The sequence below is a fragment of the Triturus cristatus genome, chromosome 3_1 (assembly GCF_964204655.1).
Source record: "Triturus cristatus chromosome 3_1, aTriCri1.1, whole genome shotgun sequence".
In the NCBI taxonomy this organism is placed as follows: domain Eukaryota; kingdom Metazoa; phylum Chordata; class Amphibia; order Caudata; family Salamandridae; genus Triturus; species Triturus cristatus.
In genome coordinates, this window is record NC_140583.1 from 457,998,001 (window position 1) to 458,022,664 (window position 24,664).

The 24,664-nt window shown below is 50.8% G+C and overlaps 1 protein-coding gene across 2 annotated transcripts in view; it reads right to left on the reverse strand.

Moving 5' to 3' along the window:
• FSD2 (fibronectin type III and SPRY domain containing 2) overlaps positions 1-24,664 on the reverse strand; it is a 674,971-nt gene that overhangs the window by 74,552 nt on the left and 575,755 nt on the right. The window lies entirely within an intron of this gene.

Here is a 24,664-nt window from a genome sequence, read left to right on the forward strand (position 1 = left end):
GCTAGCATAAGCGTCTTAGATTTAAAACGCCATCTTGCCACTTTTGCTGCTTTTGCACACGAGACTGCAGGTAGCTGTTATTATAAGAAAAATGCTTGCTTGATTTTTTTTCACATGTGAACAGTCTGTTGTTCACATCCCTAGACGCGCACCGCGACCTTGGTCTGAACACTGTGTGCAGAAGCCGTCGGGGCCAAATAACAATGTATGCTTTTGAATTCATGTTGATCGGCCCACGCTCTAGCCATAACACGCATACAGCTGCAAATATCTGAAACCCGAGTGCCTTTAATATTGCAGTTTGCATGCATGATTCAGACACTTTTGGAGAAGACCTTTTCCAGACACAGAGCAAAGCTGATCCTGTGATGCGATTCACCTAAGCTGATATTTACGGTATGGGGTTACCCATTCAAACCTAGAGACCTTCTATTAGTTTAATAACACTAGCTTACTAATGAAGGGAAGGTGGTTGTATTCCACTATCATTTGTAATATGATTTCTCCCTTCATTTTCTATGGTATTGTAACAATGCTGATGGCTTTATTTTTAATCATTTGCCTGCTTATGTTAGCCAAAGTACTGCATCTTAGGGCACGTAGTTTATAAAATAAACATTTTAAACTTTACGGTGTCTCTGATTACTCTTGTTGTGGACTGATATGAGAATAATAACGAACAGGTGTTTCTGATTCCCACCATTCCTGAGAGTACTCTAAGTCGCTTGTTCTGGGTTGTCTAATCATTGGTAGCTTCGAGATAATAAGGAGAACAAATGAGACACTGATGCTAGTCGGATAGGGGTTCTGGGTACTGAGGTGAGTTTTTTGGTACACCACAATTCACTGAGGTCCTGGTTTCCTGCGCATAGTTCTGTGCATGAGCAGAATCCCTGCAACAGTAGTGTCCTCGGAGTTCCTCAAAACTGAGGATAGAACCCTTTTTAACCAAATCTCCTACCACCGAAATTCCAATTATGTCCCACCTGTCGAACCCTGGTTGATAGCATAGCATGTCAAGTTTCTGGGCATACCACAATGGCGTCGTTTTTGTGAGGGTGTTAGTCCAGCCCAGACAAGAATTCACCTGGTGCCAGATCCCTATTGTGTGAGAGGTGTGTCCAAAATATCTACGTTTTCTGGTTTTTGAATACAGGGCTCCTAGATAACCCAAGCGGTCTGTTTGGTATCTGTCCAGAACATATGCCGGATCACTAGGGATGTGGTTCATCCAGTGGTTTACCACTACCAATTGTGAGGCCCAATAATAAAGTTTAAGGTCGGGTAAAGCTATGCCCCTGTCATACAAACTTTTCGTTAGCTTTTTCATTGCAACCTGAGGGGCCTTGCCATCCCACAACTGTACGGATCTCACTTTCCACTGCTTTGAAATATGCATCCGAGACACGGTTGGGGCAGTTCTGAAGAATATAGAGAAAACGCGGGAGAGCCAGCATCTTGAAGAGGGTGATGCGGCCCACTAGGGACAAGGGTAGGGACCGCCAGTGCTTTACATCCGCTCGTAGCCTGGCTAGTGGAGGTGCTAAGTTATGGTTGTGAAAGAGAGCTGGGTCTGATGTTACAAATATTCCCAAGTCCCGGAATACCTCTCTAGCCACTTCTATCGTACAATTCCCTGGGAGACAAGGGACCTGCCCCTGAAGCATAAACAATATCGACTTACTCCAACTGAGTGCATATCCAGAGTATTTTCCGAAATTCATGAATATGTTTAAGACAGCGTGTATGGATTTATAGGGGGAGGCAAGGTACAATAGTATATCATCAGCATACAAGGATATGCGGTGTTCCTGGTCTTGTGCCTGTTTCAGCCCCCTTACCATTACGTCTCGACATATCCAGGCAGCGAGTGGTTCTAATATTAGAGAAAATATCAGAGGAGATAAAGGACAGCCCTACCGGGTTCCCCTCTGTAGTGTGAATGCGCAAAATGTGTAGTTATTGACTCTCACTTACCCTTGTATGTCTGTATATGGCAATTTCACCCAGCCCAGAAACTTTGGGCTAAATCCCAACATGCTTAGAACTTTGAATAAGTATGGCCATTCTATAGAGTCGAATGCCATGGAGGCATCCAACGACAGCACCACTGCGTTCTCTTCCAGAAATTCTTTGCGCGCGAGCACGTTATGGAGACGACGGATATTGAGTGCTGTGTTTCTCCCTGACATAAAGCCAGATTAATCGGGGTTGACTAGGTAGGAGATAACTGCAACAAGTCTTATGGCCAGGACTTTCGCTAGGATTTTAGCCTCTACATTAATCAGCGAGATAGGCCTGTACGAGGCACAATTGTTCCCAGGCTTCCCTTGCTTACGAATAAGCACTATGGTGGCCAGACGCGGGTCCTTTCCCCTCTCGTAACTTTCATTTTACATAGCTCGCAGGTGTGGGGCTACTTGTGAGGCCGTTACTTTTAGAAACTCTATGGGAGTGCCATTTGGCCCCATCGCTTTTCCCGAGTGGATTTGGCCAATGGCCCTCTCAATCTCTTCATCTGTCAGCTTGCCATCGAGGGTGTCCTTATCTGAGTCCGAGAGTGTCGGCAAGGCACTGTCTGAGAGTAGTTGACAAGAGTCTTCTTCTGTGTACGTGGTAGTGGGGGGAGTATATCTTCTCTAAGTGGTCTGCGAATGCCTCCGCTATGTCCCTGGGGTGGGTAAGTGTCTTGCCACTTGGCAGTGTTAGCCTGGGCACCCACCTATCTCCCTGTTCACGCCTCTCTAACCATGCCAGGGTTTTACCGGCCCTATCCCCCAATTCGTACAGTCTTTGTTGGGTATTGAGGTGTTTGGCCATCATATGCTCTCTAGTTTTGATTCTGTATTCTACTGGCTTGAGTGCTAGGCGATGCTGAGTGTCTTCCGATGGACTATTTGCGTGGTCTAATTCCAGCTGTTGGAGTTCTTCTTCCACCTGAACTAATAATCGGCGCTTCGCTTGAATATACTCAGTTTTTAAGGACAGGGCTTGGCCCTTCAAAACCAGTTTATATGCCTCCCATATAGTTTGTGCCGAATCAACCGAGCCCAGATTTTATTTGAAATAGTTACCGGTTTGGGTGCATGGTCCCTCTTTTATGTCAGGAATTTTCAGCAGCCACGGGTTGAAAACAATAGTGGTACGTGGCTGCCGTTCCCAGTGTGTGTATTCGATCCTGACCAGAGAGTGATCCGAAATGCCTCCCGGCAAGCTTGAGGATGTCTAAAGTTACCTACTGAGGCTGTATGTGTTAGAAAATAGTCGATAAGAGAGAGGCTCTTGTGTGTGTTGGAGAAGTAAGTATATTGCGTGTCTGTTGGTTGTAATTGTCAGGTTTGTCAGACTGTCAGTTGCACACACTTCGATCGCCACTGACCTGTTGTCTTGATCTCAGCGGGGACGATGAGTGCAGATAATATCCCCAATTCCCCAGAGTACAACCCCGGCAGGAGGATGGCACTTCAACTGCCGGAGACTGGACCCAGGGGGAAAGGAAGAACCAAAACACACGGGGCTGGGAGGAGGAGAATCCCTTCGGAGTAGGTGCTGGGAGGTAGGGCGTTCCTGGGAGGCTTGCAACCTCCAGGGACGAGAAAGCGAGAGTCAAGGATGTAGTGATAATCTCGACACTCACGTATTGAAGCTTCACGCTCCTTGTACTATACCCACCTGTTACGACACAGGAGGTGTGGGTAACAATCGAGAGAGAGGAAGTCCCTTCGTGCTACTCTCCCTGCATGTCTCCTAATAGTCCTGGAACATACCCTCCGGCGTGGTGAAGGATTTCGTTTACTGAGAATCAATTCAGAGATTATCCCCTATGAATATCACACGTACTTGGTAGCGTCTCAGATAGGAATCCCAGAATGCCGTCCCCTCAGTTACTGTAGGAAAAAATGATAGGCTAGTACTGCTCACAATGTCTCGATAGTACTGCCAGGAGGAGTGTTACTTCACACTCGAATGCTTTAGTTCACGCGGACGGGGAAGAGTTCTTGACCCTGGTCCCGCCATAATCAAAAGGGGTGTCAGGAAGGAAGCGCACTAGTTCTGAGCGCCGCGATAGAACACTAATAACAGATACCCCAAATGCACGGCTCAGCACGCCTGTGCCTGTCTCAGTGTTCCTAGTAATTAAAGCAGGAAGCGGACATGGAGAGGATCTCCCGGGCATCTCTCCCGGGTTACCTGGTCTGTTCCGCGGGTTTCTTCGTCTTGTCTCATCTCTCGTCGTTGTCTTCCGGGGAAGACGGGTCTCTCCTCTGGACGAAATGCTGAAAATGCTTCAAGCTGAAATCCGGCGGGGAACACCCTCTGCCATTTGTCTCCAGCGAATCCGATTGACAAGCACCTTCCGCTTCCAGTGCTTATGTAGTGTCTTCCGGGGTTTGCGCCCCGGTGCATGCAGGGAAACGTAGTTTCTTAGAGGTTTATGCTGTTGGAGCCTGGAACGGGGCTCTCGTGCGCCACGCTGTTGGGCCAATGTTTGCGCTATCGCGCTGGTGATTGCTACAGTAATGCGCGCCCCACATCAGTTAAACCCATAGCTGTAGTGAATTCTGCCATAAGCACATTCGGTCTCGCTCCCGGCCGTTGTGGGTGTCTATCAATTGTATCATCCATCATTATATTATAATCTCCACCCAGGATTAAGGTGCCCACAGGAAGGTCGGTAAGTATGTTACCAAGGTCTGCCAGAGCTTCCTTACCTAATGCTGGCGGCAGGTACAGTGAGATCACGTTAAGCGCTCTCCCCTCCCACTGGGCCTCCAAAACGGCAAATCGTCCCCCCAGGGTCTGCCCACGTATGGTGCGCAGTAAGAGGTATGTTCTTCTTTGACCAGGATACCCATTCCCCCAGAGCTTGTGGTGTAATCTGCATGTACTAGGAGTGTGTACCCCCACCTAGTAAGGGCTTTGCTTTTATGCCCAACCAAGTGCATCTCTTGCAGTAGTACCACGTCTGGAGACTGTCTCTTCAAGTACTGCTGGACAATTCCTCTTTTAATTTTATCCCCCATCCCGTTCACATTCCAGGTTAGAACAGAGAGTGACAAATCTCTTTCATCCCCCATCATCTATCGTGTCGAGAATCACAATACAGTAAATCAATGATAGTGAACAATTTGCATTTGATACCAGCTGAACTAGTGTAACTCCACCCTGCTCATTTCCCCTGCTGCTGAAACCAGCCAGAATACCGGCACATAGCGATATACTATTTTCATGTTGCAAGTCAATCAAACATTGAAAAAGTGAACACCTATCCCTCCTACCCTCACCCACGCCCCTCCCTGCCCCCCTGCCCATGGATTTAAAACTACTGACTCTCCAACTAGACAGAGTGCCTCTCTCCCCCCCAAAGATACTGAAAGGTGCGGGCTTAGTACACCCCCATCCCCGCTAGTTGCACATTACATCTTGCCTGTTGCAGTCTATCCGTTGTCTGAAATAGTAAAGTGACCTCCCTCAGTGAGGTGCGCATAAAACATTTTTGCAACAATCAAGTCCCCAAGCGACCACATTTCTATGTAAGTCTTAAGAACAGTCTCACCAACGCTGCAGTATTTGCGTTGTTGTAGAACTACAGGCATTCATTCCTCGGATACCAGGTCTATGCGTGCACCGTCTACTTCCCCTTCATGGCAGCAGAGCCATCTGCAGATGGATCGTCCGAGTTCTCTTTATGCGGCCTGGGTCCTCCATTGCGCTCTCTTCCCTGGCCCCTGACCCTCCGCCACCCCTCCAGCCAGTCCCACGCTTCCTCAAGCGAAGTGAAGCACCATGTCCTGCCGTCAGACTCCACTCTGAGCTTCGCGGGAAAGAGCATGGCGTATTTCACTTCCCGAAGCTCTTTTTTTACTACCTGAAAGCTGCGTCGCTGGGCTTGAACTTTGACCGTGAAGTCCGGGAAAAATGTGACTTCGTTGTTATCAATCTTAAGAGGCGGGCCGGACCTTGCTGTCCGCAGTATGATATCTCTGTCTCTATAATTAAAGACATGGGCGATGATGGGTCTTGGGAGGGCCCCAGGTTTGGGCCTGCCTCCTGGCACCCTATGTGCTCTCTCAATTGAGAAATACTGTGACAGACTCATGGGTTGTAGTTGCGTGGTTATGAATTCCTAGCACATACAGGTCGGCTGCTGGCCCTTCAGCCCGCTCCGTAACACCCAATATATGTATGTTGTTGCGACGGGCCCGTCCTTCATATTCGTCAAGTTGTTGCGCCATCCGCTCCTGTCTATTCTGTAGCTCAGCCACCTGTGTCTGGAGCTGGGAAGTATCAGTAGTGACAATTTTGAGTTCCTTCACTCTTTCATCCATTTTGCGGAAATCCGCTCTGATGAGAGGCACTTCTACGTTAACTGAGTCAAGAGAGGTGTGCACTCCGCCTATGGCCGCCAAGACGTCGTGAAGCGTTGGTTCCGACCCCGGTTTGGGGGCACCCTGCGCCTCTGTTTTGTCTATTTGGTGCGCTTCTCGTCATCCCCTGTTTTATTCCAGGCAAATTTGGCAAATTTGTTTGGCATTCGGACACCTGCCTGATGCCATGTGTGCGCCTTGAATTTTCATGAAGAGGTGATAAAATGAGGGACAGCCCCGGTAATTCCCGCCGCCTACCCAGCGAATTAGGCTCTCTCGCCGTTGTCCTGTCGGGTTTCCCTAGGGTCCCTTCTCTCCGGCTCCCACCGTTCAAGTCGCCTCTCCATCCGAGGGCATTCACTGTGTCTGGGCACCCCTCGGCAGTGGGGGCTCTATAAACTGCGCACTAATCGCCTCACCTTCCTAGGGATCTCTAATTAGGTGGGGTTGTGTCATTTCCGATCACTGCTTCAACTGTCACTGCTCATGGGCCAGGGCTGGCTCGAAGTATTCGCCGCTTTCTTTCAAGGGGCTGCTGGCTCCCCTGGCCAAGAAGGGGGGAGGTCCACTCACGTCATTCAATTAATGTGCCACCTCTGATATTAGCGGTCGCACGCACCGTCAGGCACACCTTGTGACCCTCACTTTCCAAGTCCACTCTGGCCGCCTCTAGATCCACTCCCGTCTCAGGGATCTTACCATTCGTTGTTATCTGGGTCGCAGTGTCTCTACAAGTGGTTCACTTGTGCGGACCAGGTCACACCAGGAGTCACTGCCCCTCATCCAGGGGCCGCAGTCTGCAAGTGGGCACACATGTGGAGGGCATACAGCCTGAGTGGGCTGCTCGTGTCTCACGGCCCTGGCTGGGTTGCTAATTGTACGCCACACTTGCCGCGGAGGCCAGGTCTCTGATCCAAGCAACGTGTGGAGGTGAGGGGGGGGCACTATGCCCTGACAGCCTCTTCGACGTCTGTTGCTCCTTTCTCCTGCCCCCGGTCCACTCTAATCCCCCCCTCCGCCATCCCCAAGTTCACAGGCAGTGCACCTCCGTCAGGTCCCGGTTGAGGCCCCGCAGGTCGTCAGAGCCAGGACCTCGATTTGCACCCTCCGCTCCGAGATGACCATCCCGTTACCTCCGGTGGGCCACTGCTACACCCTGGACCTCACTCGTCTCTTCCGCCGGAGCAGCCACCTTCCCTGACCAGCACTCAGATATGTAACTTGATGGGTCTGTGGCGCGCAGTTGCTACTCCCATCGAGACGCCTCTCTCCTAGGTCTGTGTGCCGCCATGATGGTTCCTCCGTCTTCGTCCGTGCAGATTTCGTTTGGCGTGCCGTAGAGGGCTCTTCTCCCCGTCGCTTTGCCCTCAGCGGGTCGCCCAGCCCGTGAATCACACACCGAGCAAGATTGCAGCTTCATTGTTTAGGATAGATGGCGGGGATGCGGGAGCTCTCTTAGCTAGTGGCCATGCTCGTTGGCTGCTAGCCACACCCCCCACCCCTTTTGGGAGATTTAAACATACACTTAGATGACACTGCTTGTAGTCAGTCACAAAAGTGGCTTCATGCCCTAGCTGCCATTCAGCTTGAACATCTAGTCAAACATCCAACCCATGGTAAGGAGCATATATTAGATCCCATATTCTCTAACATGTGCAACATAATGGTTCGCAACCCACAACCTGTGTTTTGGTCAGACCACTCCTTGATCGAATTCGGGATAAACAAGATAGACAGGACTAAGTCATACATACCGTGCCATAAGTCAACTAGTCAATGGTCTAACATCAACATCCTCAATGGATAAATTCTCTTCAGGATCTAGGGTACTCACAAGATGGAGATGTAAAAGTCGCTTATAAGGCATTTGAGGATAGGGCAGATTCATCTCTGGCGACTCAGGCTCCCAAATAAAATGTCAAAGTCTCACAATACTAGATCAAATGTCACCTGGTTTACACCTGAAATCAGAGATGTGAAGAGACCATGCAAATGGGAAGAAAGGAATTGGAGATGAAATTAAGACATTGACAAAAAGGAAACTTATAAAAAAGCAGTGAAAAAGTATCAACATGCTATTTGGAAAGCTAGATGAATAGATATTGCTGAGAGAATTACACTGTCTTTACAGGCTTCTAGGGAAATCAACAGCATGGTGAATTCTTTTTTTAAACTGAAAGTCACAGGGACAGGTCCGCCTTCCTCTAGAGAGTGTTGTGAGGAGCTTGTCTATTACTTTGTTAGTAAAGTCAGTCTCATTTATGATTCTTTGTGGAACGTCTCAAAGCAGGAGACGACCCAAACTACCAAAGAAGGTCACAATTTAGCTTGCTGAGACCTTCCCATCTTGGGTTTGTTCTCTCAACTAATAAACAGCCTAACCAAGGTAATAGCAAAGAAATTTAAGTCGGGTTCCCCTTTATACTCTGGCGTCATTGACATTCTATTATAAGGAGGTGATAATATTCTATCAGCTTTAACCAATTTATTTAATCTATCATTAGAAAAAGGCCAGGTCCCTGATCGGTGGAAACACGCCATCGTTAGTCCACTGCTGAAGAAGCCCCCCTTAGATCCCGACAAGACAGAGAAATATAGACCTATCTCGCTGCTTATGGGTGTAAGCAAAATTCTGTAGAAGATGGTCAATAGCCAGCTGGCCAACTTCCTGGAATCTCATGATCTGCTATGTTCAACTCAAGCTGGATTAAGATCAGGATATGGGACATAAACAGCTCTTCTAGCAGCCACTGAAGATCTTAGGTGAATTTTGGACCAAGGGGACTCAGCTGCACTCATCCTTTTGGATTTGAGCGCAGCTTTTGACACTGTTTCCCATCTGATTCTGCAAAGCAGGCTGGAAACGTTAGGAATCAAGAATAAAGCATTGATCTGGCGCTGGTTTACTTCTTGGAAAACAATAGCTTTCAGGTCCAGGAGGGACACTGTCTATCAGAAGTACATCAGCTTAAATTCAGAGTTCCCCAGGGCTCATCCCTGAGCCCTACTCTTTTTAATGCATATTTGCGTCCTCTAGCTGACATCATCTGTTCAGCAGGATTTGCAGTGGTTTCATATGCTGATGACACACAGATCGTTGTCTCCCTCACCTCCAATATTAGACCAACAGAGATCAAGTTGATGGAATGTATGGAGCAGGTACAAATGTGGGGCTTGTGCTGCAATGGTGAGATTCTTAACAAACAATAATCTCAGGTTTTTGATCTCATCTTTTGGGATGGGATGATCACCCTTACATAAAGGCCAAGAGAAATTCAATTTGAGGTGGCTGTTATGCATTAACAGCCACCTCAAACTGAATGGTGACAAAACAGAGGTTTTGCTAATAGGAAATAATACCTCTCTTTGGAAACATTTCTCCTGGCCTTTATGTTTGGGTGATCGTACCACCCCAAAAGAATAAATCAAAAGCCTGGGATTACTGTTTGATAAGAATCGTACAATGGCAGCACTAGCCATTAAATTGGCTCGATCATGCTTTGGACTTCTAAGAGCCCTTAGGAAGACTATCAAATGGTTTCCTACTGACATCCGTAGAATTGTCATCCAAGGACTTATTATGTTACATCTGGACTATGAATAACAAAGAGGGACTGAGGGCTTTTTTCAGGTCCAGCATACGTGCCCGAACTGGGTAGCGCTGTCTACAATTACAGGAGGAACAGGGGTGACACTTCCATTTCCTGTTTTAACTTTTCTTCGAGTCACTTACCTTCACTCACCTCATCTACACTTCTTAGACTCCTCACTCCCACGTCACCTTACAGTGATTTGGAATAAAAGATCTCCACCAAAGAGCCCCTAATAGGGAGCCCGTCAGGTATTGCAGCGCCGACCTGACGGGGAGCACGCCCTATGATGAAGCATGACACCCAGCCGGGTGTGTGAGGGCCCTAAAAACACCCGTTCCTCCTGTAATTGTAGACCACTCTAGCCGGTTTCTTCCCCTTATTTCTAAAATTAGGAACTGCATACTCTTTGTATTTCTCACGTCTGGAATATGGCAATTCTCTCCATCTTGGGATCCCTATGTTTGTCACTAAAACACTACAAGTGATACAAAATGCTGCGGCCAGAGTCTTGCTGAATATCCCTAAATTCCATTTGGCATTACCTGCGCTGGCAAGCCTTCATTGGCTGCCTGTAAGGAAGAGAATTGAGTTTAAGTATTTTAGTATGGTCCACAAAGTAAAAGCATGTTCAGAAGCCACCCATTCTGAACCAACTCATTGCTCCTTACCAGAACGCACAGGACTTACGATCAAACAATCAATCTCTTCTGGCTATACTAAGAATAAAAAGAGTCAGAATCGGAGGGCGCTCCTTTGCCTACCTGGCTCCCAGTCTCTGGACTTCACTCCTGTTATGTTTAAGATCTAACGATAACTTGCTCAGCTTCAGGCAACAACTGAAAACGTATCTGTTTTCCTGAAATCACTCTTCATCGCTCAGATCACCTGTTAGCACTGGGAAGCCCATGTTTGGGTCACCGTGCACTTTATAAGACCCTTTGGAATTGGACGTGACCAATTGCAGGGGCTGGTAATTCAAATTCTGTTTTCGGCCTATATCTCGCATTTTTGTCCGAAACAGGATTGCATTTGACCCAGTGTTTCTGAGTACATACCAACTTGCAGAAAGCCGACTGTGCTATGTCTGAAAAATGGGTCAAAATTAGGGAAACCTGGACAAATCTGTATTTTAACTAAGAAAGCAACATGAGTCTCCCATCTAGTTGTAAAAACTCGTAATGACTTGGTATTGGTGTGGAAATACTTCCCTGTATTTAGGAGTGGCGGAGCTCGCGGAATTTCACTCTGCGAAAATCCGCAGAGTTAACCTAAAAACTCTTTTGGGCTGGGGCAATAAGTGGGGATTTGTATAATTCATTTTTTACTACTCATCCAGCTAAAAGCAACACTGCTATTAGCTGAAATGTAATTACACGTTATTAATGGTTACATGCTTTACATATTGAGGCATAATGTAGATCACCCATAGAAATCTCTTGGTGCTCAATTGTACGCAAACAAATTCCTTATCAACTACTTTCAATTTTTTTTACATGTGACATGTAATCATTTTCTCTTCGACATTCCTGAGATATTTTCCCCCATCTTGGGGGTATACTCACAAGAACGTGTGATTACTACCGCAACAGTAGCATAACGCAACTTTCAATATCGCAGCCTATCGCGGGAAAAAACCCTGTGACAACGTGGGATTCACAACAAGGCGGTAGCATACGATAGTCACCAGATAACGCACCAACTGTCCATGTCAAAATCAACGTCACGCCGCATAAATGCTATACGTGACTGCAATAAAACATGCATTGAGGCGAACCGCGGTACAAAACGTAGCGAAAACCAGCCACAGGTCTGAAAATCCTATGCCTCTGGCGGAACAATTCACTATAAAAACCACAGAAAAAATACACTAAAAACAATCCAAAGTGCATAGCAACATGGATGCACCCTGTCATAGCGCAGGGGCCAACCCGAACCCTGCATCCCCCACAGACTAGCAGCAAGGAACAACTGGGCCGAGGAAGGCCAAGGAGAAGAGGGAGAGGAAGACAGGGTGCAGACCACAGGAAAACATGACCAGCGTCCTGGAGGTGACAAAACACAACCAGCAACTGACCCACATGCAGACCACCTGGATTGGAGGCGGAGTGCCGAGGAGGCCAATCCAGGAGGCCAATAGGCACCGGCATTACGTGACTACCTAAACCAGGCACAAACCCGCTGCCAACAAGAAGGCAGCAGCGGCGACAGGAGAGTACGGACACAGCTCGAGAGGACCTGACACAACATTAACAGGGAGTGCAACGAATAGGAACTTGGGGAACGGGGGGGAGTGGGCACAATGGCACACATGCACAACGAGGTGTACCACACTGCACACCCACAATCACCCAGGTCCATGGCTCAGATCTCCTTGGCACACTGCATCACACTCATGTAGCACGAACAGCACACCCACATTGACGACAGCGAGGAACAACGCGCATAGCCACTACTGCAGAACAGAGGGCACAACTGGCTCCGCACATGCACAGAAACATGGCTACTACATCTGACGGAGGCGGCAACTGTGAAATGGAAATGTACGTGTACAACCTCACATCCGTCATGTAGACCAAATGTACACTGTCCCGCAGAAGAATCCTGCACACCCCAAACAGTCGCACTGTACATTGCAATACAGTCTGCATGCAAACCTGCACAATGCGCCAACATATATGTCAACACAAAGTCAAAACGCACCTTCCCTTCACATCTCAGAGGGGCACACAACACATACAGCAGAGCACAGAATACAACACCGGCGCCCTACAACAGCACATGGATATCCCACGCAACCCCCCACCAGGACCCGGACAGCCAAGCTACTCAGAGGAGAACACCCAGCCTGCAACAGACCACACAGCAGGAAGCACCCGCAAGCACCGCTGGCTCACGACACTTCTCCCACCCACACATCGCACCCCAATCCCATGTCCCTGCATGCCAGAAAGGAGGTGGCCCAACAGGTATTGGTGGGGGCCGAACCCATGGAATGCGAACCAGGACACATACGTAGGTGTCCATCACCCTTCAGGGGCCACCAACACCCCACTAAGGAGACCCACACTGCCGCATAGACACATGGAGATGCAAATTCACAGTACAGAGGCAGGGGCGCTCAAATAGAAGTCACACACCCATGTTGGCTCTGCGTACGACGGCCCTGGACCCTCCCCTTACGAATTGAGTGGGTGACGACAAAGCTACATGTCCAAGCTACAACCCGCTGCCTGCGGTGACGTGTCTTCATCCGATGTACACAGCACAATGTAATGTCGCAGGGCCCAGGGCCCTCATGCATACAACAAGACCACAGGGACACACGCCGATATCATTTTGAGCTGGCTACGGGCACATGCGCCTGGACCCTTTATTGGCAGGCCACATGTGTGACACCTGTGCTGGATGTGTGTGGGGTGAGTGTAAGCCAGTCTGCATGGAATGCTTGGTGCTGGCAACAACTTGAATATTGGACAACAGTGCAACAGAAGCAGAAAACACATGCATAACAGAGTCTACTGCACAGCAACATGGTAGGAGCCGGAGTAAGGACGGAGGTCACCCAATATTCAGCCATGGGGTTCCGTGAGTTGCAGTGCACTGAGGTGGGGCACTAGAGATGAGTGTGCTCATGGAAGGTAATGCTAGGATTGTGTCTCTTCGTGTTAGTCCTGATGCAGATGCAGTGGGGTGTGTTACACCAGCATCAACTTTCTCATAAACGTCCCAGGTCTCCCACACTGCCTGAGGTGACTGTTGCGTGTGCAGTCCACAGCGCAATACCCAGTAATGATTCCGGGGGTGTGGCTCGACTACCACCTCCAGTCTGCATTTCTGCCTTGGGGATGTTGCCTCCTCCCCTCCCATTGTCTGTGCCATCTCCTGTCTGCACACTTGACAAATCTTCCTCATCATAGTCCCAGCACTTCCCCACTGCATGAGGTGATATTGCTGCACAACATCACCACAGCACAAATGTCAATCAGCAACGGACATTGTTGCACTGAGTCACTGGCACCTGGAGTGCTGAGCAGGGTATCAGGCCGATGATGGCATACACGACAGGTCTGAGCAACTCCATAAGTCTGTCAGGACCACCGATAGGTTTGATTTTATCCCGAAGCAGCAAATGTAGGAGTGGAATGCGACAGCCTTGTTGCCACCACCAATTAGGTATCAGCTACATGAGGATGACAACTGCCCCCTCTGCCATAGACTCAGATGCCACCAAAGTTCGACCAGAGAGTGTCCATGATTGTCGGGGACCAGACTTAGTGGCACCGGGGGTGAGGGGGGATGCTGTCTGCGATGATGCTGGTACGCTGATATGAACTCAGGCGTTGCAAAATGAAGAGTCTGTGACCTACTGGACCGCAGTGTAGGCCGGAGGCAGCGGTGGCCCACAGCCACGTGTCGTTGGCTGGCGAGGCACAGAGTTAGTGAAACAAGGGCATTTGTCGGTAGTGTTCAATCACCTCTGTAACGATGATCTTGTTCCCTCCGGACTGCAACGCGTCATCCTCTTATGCCTCTCTGTGCGTGCGATGACATGTATTCTGCTATCTGAATAATCGATGTTCAGTTTCAAATATGTGACCTACCTGACCGTGGTGTAGGCCTGAGGCAGCAGTTAGCACGGTTCAGTTCAGGTTCAGTTTCACCACGTGTTGGGACACCTCTGTGTATGTGACCTGGGGTTCTTACGGACTGAGCTGCATCTTCCTCTTACTCCTCTCCGTGCGACCACTGGTGTGGACTCTGCCATTTGTGCTTTGGGCCTAGGTGCTGGATGTGGGACCTACTGGTCCGCAGGGCAGTCCTGGTCCCCCATCCACGTGTCTCAGGCTGGCGTTGAACAGGGTTAGTGGCACCACGTGTCGCAGGCTGGTGTTGAACAGGGTTAGTGGCACCACGTGTCGCAAATAGCCCATATGGAACTATGCCTCACTGATCGTGGTGGGTCTCGTGCTGTGGCCGCTGGCCCGCAATTTGAGTCACTACCATTCATGAATCTGGACACATTTTCGCACATGTGACCAACTGGGCCAAAGAGTAGTCCGAAGGCGGCAGTAGAGTAGGTCAACGAGAAAGGACTCTAGCGGGCCTGTGTCGTGGAGGCCGTGATGGACTGAGGAGGCTGCCAAGGTCGCGGTCCTCGGGCTTGGAGCTTGTGCTGGCATGTGGTGGGCCCTCCTTGACACACGCCGGTGTCGGCAGGTGATCAGTGTGGTCTGGCTGCGCAGGGGCGAGCATGACGGCTTCAGGGTCCAGCGTGTTGGGGTCCAGCACACTCACAGCAGCGCAGGCAACTCAGCTCACGCTAATGACTTAGGCCTCATGGCTTGGTGAGAGGCGCCGCCCTGGCAGAGACGTTGTGCTTTCCGGAAGAGGACCACGCCCAGGGCTACGTGCTCTTTATTCACACCCCTACGCTGGCGTGGCGTGTGCCGGGCCATCCCACTCCAGTCACGCTTAGGGGGTTGTAACAGGCAACATTTCCGCAAGCTCCCCCACTGGCTGGGTTGAAATGGTTGCGTCCACTGTCCACTAGACTCCATACACCAGAGGTGTGTGTCGCCATGGATATGGGTGTGTACTGCATACTGCGGTCTGTCCACCACATCTCCACCCCTCTTGGCATTGTGTACTTTCCCAATCATGGTTCTACTGCATCCTTCACACATGCCTGGTTGCCACCTCTCCCCACATTCGGCTGCTGTGTGGCTGAGGTGCTATGTCGTTGATGGCTCATGTTCACGTCTTGGCCAGGTAACCATTGTGAGTAGTTCTGTCATGTCTTGTGGGTGGTCATGTTGTTGTGCATGTTGGTAGTGATTTTGTGATGTGTGCATTGCCAGGGTTGTGAGTTGCATGGTTGTGGAGCTGAGGTGAGTAGGGGGTCCATTTGAAACTTGCCATGGGGCTGTGCATTTCCATTGTTGCCATCCTGGGTAGACTGGTTGCTGATGGACTGTTGGAGGGTGAAGAAATCGTGCACAGTGGCTGGGTATTTGGAGGCGACATTGTTGGAGGTTCCACGGTGTTCTGTTGTTGCCTGCACATTGATGTGAGACGTGTGCTTCCTGTTGCGGTGATTGTGTGCTGTGTCACCGGGGGCACAGGTGTGACATGTGTGCTGTGGCTTGCCCCCAACACGTGCGTGCATCCTGCTATGGCGTATGGTCCTTGCTTGGTCTCCAGCGGATCCTGCGCATTGTGTGGGATGTATGGGGACTGAGGTACCAGGGTGTTGGTGATGTCCAGTGATGGGGGACTTGAATGTATTTTAAGAACAATGGTCCCTAGCATAATCTTAATTAAGGTGACTATTTCAACATAGACTTCAATGAGACCTATGTGTATTCCTCCTGTGTCCAGCCGGACAAAGGAACATTTATTCTTCAATTTCAAAAAGTTAGAACATAGGATAATGGAGAATGATGAAACAAGGGCACAATCCTGTACCAAGTTTTCAAAAAAGGAGAAGAAAGTAAGATAAAAGTAGAAAGAAATGGCAGGCAAAAGGATTTGGGAGCAAACATGGGGGCTTACAGTACAATAATGGACTTAAGTAAGCTCAGACCAACAGAAACCACAATACATTTTCACAGTGGATACAATGTGGTACTGTTATAGAAAGTCGACGTTTCGATCCCTAGCTCCTAGTACAGTGGGATCATCATCAGGACTCAAGATTACAAAAAATCGCCTGGTATGAATACAATGCCTAGGAATCGGCAAGTGAGGCTACTCATGGTAGCGTCAGGGCGGTTGTGCGAAGAGCGGTCGGTGGCTCCTGGGAAGCACTTAGGAACACCTTAAATTGTGTTCCGATCGGGGAGTCAGACAAGTTCTTCCGCGTTGGATGCGGCAAGTGGGCGGCAGCAACGGTGGCTTGTTCAAGTTAAAACCCTGGGTATTTGTCAATTGGGGCTACAAATGAGAAATGTTCAATCCGCGTCTGAAACGGAGGGCGGGCGGCAGCAACAGTGGCTGTCCGTTTGTTGTAACGAGCTCGATGGAGTCTCGACAAAACGGTGAATGACATCCGTGGCGGCCTGCAATGGGGCTTGAATGTGGCTGGCTGTGAGTCTCCTCCGACTCTGGCGGGTGTTGTTTGGGGGGTGCCAGGGGCCAACAGGTGCATCCAATCCAGCAGCTTGGTGTAGGGTGGGATGTTTGGTGTCCGCTATGTTGGTGCCGTAGGCCTGTTAGGCGATGATGGTAAGGATTCGTAGGATGGTTGTCCCTTTCAGCCTGTAGTGGGCGGTGACATTATCAGATGTTGGGTCTGTGAGGCTGGTGCGTTTGCTGGGGTCTGCTGTCTTTGTCTGCGCTGCCTCTGTGGTTGTTCTGAGTGTGGGGTGGGGTCCTGGGGTGGTGTCGACGGGTGTTGTGGCCCTCTTGGGTGTCTGGGCCGCATGATGAGTGGCTCCTTGACATCTGTTGCACTCCCGATGTGGCCCTGGGCTGGTCTCCCTTTTGTGGTGCTGGCTGCCGTCCAACTTAACACCAGGTCAGAGCAGGTGTAGATTTCCTGGTGCTAACGCGCTTTATCGCCTGTTTTGTGTTTTTATCGCCGATCTGTCTGGTCGTTGAGAATGTTGAGGAGTGGTGTGGTCGCAGCTTTTGGCACAGGAACGCCCACTCTGCATCTCATTAGCGATAGTTGCGGGGATCCTCTGTGGCGATGTTTTTTGCGGCTGCTATCGCAGGTAAACTGGTGCTGTGGGCTGTTGGCACCAGCTTGTGAATGGGGAGGTACATTTATCTCGACTTTGGCTGCGATAAAGTGCCGTTAATTCAGCGATAGCTCCTTGTGAATATGGCTCTTGAAGTTTAAGGAATTTTCATTTTGATAGTCATTATTTAATGTAATTATGTAACATAATCCTTCAACAAAGTAAATGATAGACGTTATTTTATTATTATACCAGTTTTTCAATTCTTAGTTTACCTATATTACGATTTATTATAGTGGAATTAATAGTTAATTTAATTAAATCTGGAAATCGGAACTGGGTAAATGGTTTATGTACCTCAATATTTTTTAATATGGTTACATAACATATCTGAGAGCGTTCTGCCTGCATTGGTACAACTAAGCCCATCGGTTTTGTGAAAACTCCTGCTTGCCTTTTAATTGTTTTAAATATTTGTGCCTATTTGCTCAAACATATAAATAACCCACTCTTAGTGGCAGATTTACAAATTTTTCACTTAGGCAGCGCAAGAGCCAGAATTGCTACACTGAGCTGTGTGAAATGGAGAGAATTTTAATTTGTTTTCGCTGTTGCAGGGTGCAGTTTAGTTAGCTGACGTTCCAGCACAATAGTGTGAGGGAGACTTGCTCATCACCTTTGACAGTGGCTGGATGATTTTTGTTTTTGACAATCAACTTTATTGATTTTATAGAACAAAGACAAAGTTACATTGACAGCACTGAATGCAAAATCATGCATTCGACAATAGAAAACATCTGATGTGAAGTCACACGGTAGGCACATCAGACGAGCACTTAGCATCATGACAAGAACAAGTGTCTCCCCTCTTCGGTCCCCTAACCCATCGGGTATGCCCATTTGCCCCACACCGTTGATACTTGGCTGGACAACCCCTGGCCTCAAATAAGGGTTTTTCCTGAGCGGCGCACCATTCTATCCCCCGGCGCCACTTAGCGATCGTGGATGGGTCAGGCCACGCCCAGGCCATGGTGATGTCCTGTTTGACCATCACAATAGCAGTGCCCAGGAACAATTTGTCTGCCCGGGTCCCGTTTAGACCGTCTGTGATGCACAGGAGGAGACCCAGTGATCATGAGGTACTTGCCACCCCAAAATGTGGGTAAGTTCCATTTCTATTTTGTCCCAATATCCTGCGAGGAGAGGGCACAACCAAACCATGTGGAAGACGTCCGCTGGGTGGTGCCCGCATCGCGCGCAGTCAGGTGAAGGCCGCAGACCTGATTTGTGCAGCTGGTCTGGAGTAAGGTATGCGGTGTGGAGGTAGTAAGTCTGGACGAGACAGAGTCTGGCTGAGGTAGTGATCTGTTTGGGGGCCATCAGAGCGTCCCGCCAGTCCTCCTCCTCGAGGGAGCCCAATCAACCCTCCCAGCGAGCCCTCCTCGTCCAGAAATGTGGGGCTGTTGTTGGTGAGAGTGCAGTACATGCGGGATATGCCTCCCTTCCCCATCATGACCTGCGCCTCTGGGGGGCTGAATTCAGGAAGTGTGATACCCGTGGGGATATGCGAATTGAGGGCGTGGTGAATTTGTGTGTACTTGTAAAATTGTAAGGTATGGAGAGAGAAGCGACTCTGTAAGTCCTGAGAAGATCGTATGTGATCTCCTACCCACACATTGCCCAGCAGGCAGATTCCAATGTGATCCCAGTGTGTAAACCCTCATAGTGCCGCCACCTCGCCAAGCCATGTACCTTGCCAGAGTGGCATCTGCTGAGTCAATTTAGTTTCCCAGCGCGTGTGACGTAAGGCTGAATGCCAGGCCAGGAAGACCGTCCAGGTCACCGCTGGGAGCACTTGGGGGACGGGGGAGCCGTAAATGAGGGCTTGGATCGGAGGAAAGGTCATGCCTCGAAGTATGGTTTGGTAGGCGGGGTCAGACCATCCCCCTGTAAACCAGTCATGGAGGACAAGCAACCTTGTTGCTAGGTAGTACAGGTACAGATCAGTCATGCCCATTCCTCCGTCAAAAGACGGAGTACGGCAACAGTCGAGGGACATGTGCGGCCTGCCCGTGCCCCATAAGAATCGTGTGGTCATGGAGTCGATCTCTCTGAACCAGCTACGGGGGTAATGGAAATGTTTGTTTTGAATGATGCGAGGGAGGATCATCATTTTAAATAATGCAACCTGCCCGAGTCAGTTAAGGGGCAGAGCTTGCCAGCGACTGAGATCTGTCCTGGTCCGCCTAACCAGCGGGGTGACGTTCAGCACCCATTCCAATTCCAGGAGCAGAGCCACCCATATGCCGAAGTATTTAAATGTCTGCCTTCTAATAGGGATAGTAGACTGCCAGTCGAAGCATTCCCTGGAGGGGTAGAGAGGCGCAAGGACTAAAGAAGTCCATGAGAGTGTCGTTTAGTTGTCACGCAGAGTACAGGAAAGAGTCAAAACCGGCGAACGCTTGTGCAATCTCTGGAGAGGTACGGCAAACGGTGCCTGAGGGGTCTCAGACCTTGGGGATTATCCAAGATGCCAGGGGGTAGGAGGCCAGCCAGTGGAGAAGTGTCCCCTTTTTGTCCCCCCACCCATATACACGGACGACGGATGAGCGCCACAGCAGTTTGGCCGACTCCAGTGCGGTTTGCTCAATCTCATCCCGCATTGCCGTTCTCGGGGCTCGTTCGGGGATCCAGTCAGGTCAGTCTCCAACCGTAGTGCCTGTGCTTCGAGGAGGGCGAGGTGACTATCTCGGGTCCGTTGCTGCGCTCGGAGGGGGCCCTTGGCCTCACCCCGGATGGTAGCTTTACCTGCTTCCCAAAGGATAATAGGCAAGGTCACCGAACCCAGATTTGTGAGGAAATGCTGTTTAAGTTCTTTTCCGACGTCCTTGCGAAATCCTTGGTTTTGAAGGAACCAGGCGTTCAGACGCCATATGGGGCGTAGCACAGTGGGGCTGTGGCCTAGATGCAAAAACACTGCTGAGTGGTCTGAGATTCCGCGGGGAAGAATGGAGGCATTGGCCACGCTTTGGCAGTCATGGGCCGACATAAGAATCATGTCGATTCGGTCGTGGGAATGGTGCGCCGCAGATCTATGCATGTATTTTGGAGTGCGTGGGTTCCAGACCCTCCATACGTCACATAGGCCCAAGTTGGTCGCCCAGTCGGACAATTTCTTGGCCTGATGCAACCTGGTAGAGGAAGGGATACCTGTACAGTCAAAAGTGGGTTGCATGACCGAGTTAAAGTCCCCGCCGAGGATCATCTGACCTTCGGGTAGGTTGGAGATGCTGTTCGTAAGATGCTGTAGTGTGGAGGCAAGTGTCATGGGTGGGACATAGATAGAAAGGAGGTGAAGGGCAGCCCCGCCCAGCGTCCCCGAGAGAATCACGAAGTAACCGTGTGGGTCTTCAGTGACTTGGGAGAGAACGAGTGGGAAGGACTTGCGGAGGAGAATGACAACTCCACGAGAGCCCCTGCTGAAGCCGGATTGCTACACTCTATCGAAGCAATAGCGTGCTAGAAAGGCACCGTGTGTTCCCATGAGGTGGGTTTCTAGGAGCAAGAGAATGTCAGGAGAGTGTCTCTGGGCGTACTTTAGGCCCACCTACGTTTAATAAGGTCAAGCAGACCATTTACATTCCAGGACATGACTCGGAGAGAGTAGTGTTCTTGGGGTGTGAACGTCATGTAGGGTGAGAGATATAGAGGGCCTCCTGGGTTGGGCCCAGCGGGAGGCCGGGGCAATAAGTGAGCGTGAAGCTTCTAGTTGCGTCCATCGTGCAAGGTCACCGTGTGATTGGGATGCGGTGTCGTGAAAGTGCAGTGCGCTGAATGTAGTGGAAAATATTATGCAAAACTGAATAAGAAACATAGGACAATGGTCCTGAAACCCCTCCTCCTCCCACCCTATACTTCTGGAACCGAAGCATCTGTAGTCCCATAACGTGTTAGAAACAAGCAAACAATAGTGTTTAGTACAGGAGATGCTTGGTGGACCCCTCCGCTTATGTCGGATGTGAAAGCAGCATCGGCAGTGTAAAATTCTACAGTACAACATTACAGGATCCATAGACCCATATCTGGGGTGGTGATGTCTCTCCGTGTTGGCGTTGTTGCCCCTTCGGGGAATTTCAAAGAACTGGGTTGCGGGAGAGGTCTGAGTCTGTGGCCGCCCTGTCTGGGGCAACCCGGGGAGTACGCTCCCTAGGGGAGTCATCAGCTGATCTTTGCCTCTGCCTGGGATGAGAAGTGGAGGAGGAGGGCCTGTTGCGAGGAACCCGGCAAGTCGGGCTCACAGATCCGGGCATGCTGGTGCGACCCCCTGCCGTCTTCGAGATTGCGTGTGTCTCCTGCGCTGTTTGGGGGACAGTAGTTGAGAGGTCTGCGGGCCAGAATGGGTGGATGAGGAGGATCCAGGGGGTGTTCCTCAGTCAGCCAAGTCCAAACAGCCTGAGGGGGATTAAAAAAATTGGGTCTTAGCTTTGAAGATGAACCGGAGGGGGGCGGGGAAGAGAAGTCTGTACTGGAGGCCAAGGTTCCTCAGTTTTTGCTTGACCTCTGCGTATGAGCGCCGCTGAGTCTGTACTTCTTTGGTGTAGTCTGGGAAGACCAGGATGGTGGAATTCTGGAATTTCAGTTGGCCCAAGGTCCGAGCTTAGTTTAGGATTGCATCTCGATCTTTGAAGTTAAACACCCGGGCAATGATCGGGCCGTGGGGGGCTCCAGGAGGAGGCCTGGGAGCAAGCGACCGGGGGGCTTGTTCGATCGCGAACCAGGGAGAGAGCATGTCTTTAGGCATCTAGGACGATATCCATGTTTTGATGAAGGTGGCCATCTGACCCCGTTCGCTGTCCTCCGGACAGCCCACCAATCACAAGCTGTTGCAACGCGAGGGATTTTCCGCGTCCTCAGCTCTTCTGTGTAGGTCTGTGGTGTGGGATTGCAAGCGGGCCACTTGTTCCTGTAGCTGATGGATGATTTCCTCCACTGTGGGAGGCGAGTCTCGGCCTCTGAGATGCGGGCAGTGGCATTACGCAAGTCCTGTCTGATGACAGTCACATCCACCCGGACTTTTCCAATCTTCTCCTCTACTGAAGTCCGGAACGCATCTATGGCTTGAAGTATGGCAGCCAGGTCATTGCTCGGTAGGGATGGGCCCCCCACAGTCCCTTTCGGGGGGTTTTGGTCCACTGTGGTGAATTGGTCCATTTTAGTTTGCGTGTTGGTGGCGGAGGATTTCGGCCCACGTTCTCTCCCCATGCTTGAGATGGAAAGGCACATTAGATCTAAGAAAGTCAGATCTTCGGTTAGCCGCAGGCGAAGGGTCAATCCAGGGGGTGTCTAGAGGAGAAAGACGTACCCAGGGGGGGAACGAATGTGGTTTTAGCGACAAGTGCCCAGATAGTACCCAGCTAGGTGGGAGGATAGTGGACCCCAAGGCTTGCGCCACTCCGCGATCGGCGGGTGCAGATATTGCAGTAGGTGAGGCCAGGCCTCCTCCGGGAGACCAACACCGCATGATGCCACGGCCCAGCACACCTGGGGCCGGGGATGGGCGACGTGCAATAGGGGACCGAGTGGCTGCAGGCAGTGCTCGTCTCGTCCCTGGGCCTTCCACGCTCTGACCAGCGGGACCCCTGGGGACACAGTACAAGGGGGTGTGCGTGTAGGGCCCGCCTGTCTTCTCATGCCCACCCGCGAGTGCCAGGGGAACAAGAGCTTGACCGGGACCTTGAGGAGTTGTGGGCCCAGGCAGATCAAGGAGGGAAAGTCCAGTGGTCAGCCCACTGTAGCGTCAGGGCAGGCGAATGTGTCACTTGGGCTCCCGGTAGGGCTCCATAGGGCGCAGATATCAGGTCTCTGGGGACCGTGGATTCAGGGTTTTAACGCTGCCCGGACTGCAGTGGATGGCTTGGATATGGGAGGACTGGGCCCGCTGAGTTTTAGGGCCGCCCAGGGTCTAGGAAAGCTATTGCAAGGACCAAGGGGGGGGGGGAGAGTTGGTGGAGGGGGCCCTCTCCCAGGACCCCACGCTGCTCAATTGGTGCAGACGGATCCACCACTAACCCAATCCTGCCCCCAAAGCAGTCGGTGGTGCGGGAGAGGGAATGCGCCAGACAGGCCCAGATGTCTTCCAGCCGTTACCCCAACACTCACCGGGTGCTGCGAGGAGTCTTAGGCTCCGCCCGGGCTGCTGGATTTGGACCCCCCAGACTGGGAACACTTCAGGTGGGCCCTGGGTTCAAGAATGACGGAGTTCAGGATGGGGGGAGTGTCTTGAGAGTGGCCTGTTTCCCCTCTGTCTGATAGAGGCAGCAAAAGCGTCTCTGTGGGGTCTCAGGCTGCAGCAAGTTAGGTTGGGCGGACGTCTGGGAGGCCCAGAGCAGGTGGAAGTTGGTCCCCTGGAGTCTCTCTCTCGGCCGCCCTCTAGGTCAGTTCCTATGCATGGATCTGTTCTGAGGCCTTCCCGACTCCTGTACCAACGGTCCAAAACCTTCCTGTGTTTAGGAGTCCTCCAGCCACCACGGGTTGCTGATCAATGTGGCTGGGTGCCGGGGACAAGGGGTCTCAGTCCGCACCCCAGAGTCTCACTGCCGCTTCAGGGGCCATTTTCGCTGTGTAGGCTTGGAAGGTAGATAGGGAACACAGGGCACTTTAGGGGGTCATATGTGAATCACTCTGACCTCTGAGGCTGCTCCAGAACCCCACGGCCTTTACTTCAGTCCATCGGTTGAGGGCATAGCGCAACATCGCCCCTCTGTCGTGCCACCCAAGGTTCCAGGTGGTGGGCACCTCAGATCCTTTTGTCCATGTCTCAGGCCTGGAGAAAGACTTCGGCTGCTAGGGCTTGGGAGGAGGGGCGGGGACCGCTGGACTCACCTAGATCTCCGGACAGGCTCCCTCCTCGTAGTCGGCTGCTCAGGAGTCACAGGCAGAGCGGGAAGACCATCACCGTACTAGGTCCCAGGACCCGGCCTCTTCATCGGAGCACCTTTCTGCGCACGGGGCTCCCCGGGAG